Source organism: Myotis brandtii, unplaced genomic scaffold (assembly GCF_000412655.1).
Source record: "Myotis brandtii unplaced genomic scaffold, ASM41265v1 scaffold471, whole genome shotgun sequence".
NCBI lineage: Eukaryota > Metazoa > Chordata > Mammalia > Chiroptera > Vespertilionidae > Myotis > Myotis brandtii.
The window spans coordinates 49,537-51,450 of record NW_005367989.1 but is presented as its reverse complement, the minus strand read 5'-3'; the positions used below and the strand labels follow the sequence as shown (position 1 = coordinate 51,450).

The 1,914-nt window shown below is 54.6% G+C and overlaps 1 long non-coding RNA gene across 1 annotated transcript; it reads right to left on the bottom strand.

Moving 5' to 3' along the window:
• Positions 1–472: 472 nt before the first annotated feature.
• LOC106727747 lies at positions 473–1,399 on the bottom strand. The gene is made up of 2 exons (XR_001363980.1): positions 1,315–1,399; positions 473–757 (listed from the first exon to the last, which is right to left on the bottom strand). It is a non-coding gene; the product is annotated as an uncharacterized LOC106727747 (long non-coding RNA).
• Between the last annotated feature and the right edge of the window lie 515 nt (positions 1,400–1,914).

Sequence of the window (1,914 nt, the reverse complement as noted above, 5' to 3'; positions counted from 1 at the left end):
GCTGGTATCTCAAAAAACTCCTTAGTCGGGACACTCGTAAGTCAAGGCCCCACTGTACTCAGGTTTTACTTCCCAGGAACATCAGTTCTGTTTACCCAGAAAGGCCACTAGACATACTCCATATGCAATTCCGTTTAAGTTCTTCAACTTTCTCCAAACTGGTTTCTAAGACTGTCAGAGCTACAACTGAACCGTTCCTGCAAAGGGGAACAGAGAGCCTATTACACCAGCGAAGGGGCAATTCTTTGCCCTCAGCTGACTGGGCGGATGGGCAGCCTTCCCACTACTTTCTCTTTGAAATTCCCCACTCTGACTGGCAGGAATCCAGGCAAAAATGGAGGGCTGGAGTCTAAAGCTGCAGAGGGGCTTTCATACAGGCACCCAAAACTGTGAAGAGCTGAAACTACTTTGTGAAAATAATTTTTCTTTTCCTCATTATAACCTGGAAGGAAAACTGATTCACACAAAACCAGTAAAAATCGTTTATTATAAAACCACTAAGATTTCTCATAAAAGATCGAGTTTGCAATAATGTGAACGGCACAGAATTAAGAACCATTGCCCCACACCCTTCCTCAACCCCATTTTCATGGCACAAACAAAACTAGATGGAGCCCTTAGCCGCCTGACCTCCAGGCCAGCATTCCTTCCAAAAGCAATGCGGTCCTCTCCCGAGGTCAGCCACAAACAGGCTGGGCTTAAACAGAGCGCCCCGAGGCTCGCGCAGAACTTTGCAGCCGTCTGGCCCTAGTTCTGGCTAAAAGGAAAGCAGCTGGTCAGGTGTATGCTTTCTGGAGAATACCCTGGGGCGGTGGTTTTAAAATGCTGCCCTGCATCGCAATCACCTGGAGGGCTTGTTAAATCCCAGGTGACAGTGCCCCGCCCCTAGAGTTCTGATTCTATGGGTCTGGGGTGGGCCCCGGAGTTTGCATTCTTAACACATTTCTAGGTGAGGCTGATTCTGCTGAGTCCTAGCAACGTAAGTGACGTAAGTGACAGGGCGGGCCCACAGAAGAGGTTTGGCGGAAGACAAGTCCCCTAGAGTGCTACCCTGAAGACTCCCCAGGGGCTGCCAGCCCTGGCGTGCACATATCCTAAACTTCCCACATTCGGGTCTAGCCATAGACTCGCCTACCGCATCTCGCTCTTCGTCCTCCGGAGCCAGGACCCACACCCTGGGGTTAGACTCCATGGAACTGGCCCAGGCCCTCAGGCTAGAGAACTGGAGCCAGAAAGATGTGGGGAAGTGAAGTGCACCTTTCTGGGCCCCTGGGCAAGTGAAGCGCCCCCACCAGGACCCCTGAAGTCACTCACCTCGATTTCGGCGGGCCCGAAGCTGGACAGCCATGCTCACAATCAGGGACGTCACAGTGCGCCCGCGCAAGGGCTGTCGGATAAGGAAGAGCAGGACTCTGCATCTGGAGACCGTATTCATCCGGATTAAAACGCCGAAGCACCTCTCGTACGCGGCCAGCCTTTGGGCCCTCGGGTCTGTGCAGGGAAGCGGGCACTGAGCTATGGGAAGGGGTAGGATGCGCCTGGCAGGACCTCCAAGGGCATGCGGTCCGGGCTCACTCACCAGACAGCGTCGGAATCATCCACAGTTCGAGGTGAACGACCTCTGAGAAAGGGTCGTCTTGTAACAACGTCAGGACTTGGTCGCGAAGAATCCTCGTGAGCCAGCCCCAGCGCTGGCGGCGGAAGCGGGCACTGAGCTATGGGAAGGGGTAGGATGCGCCTGGCAGGACCTCCAAGGGCATGCGGTCCGGGCTCACTCACCAGACAGCGTCGGAATCATCCACAGTTCGAGGTGAACGACCTCTGAGAAAGGGTCGTCTTGTAACAACGTCAGGACTTGGTCGCGAAGAATCCTCGTGAGCCAGCCCCAGCGCTGGCGGCGGCGCGGTGAGCAGG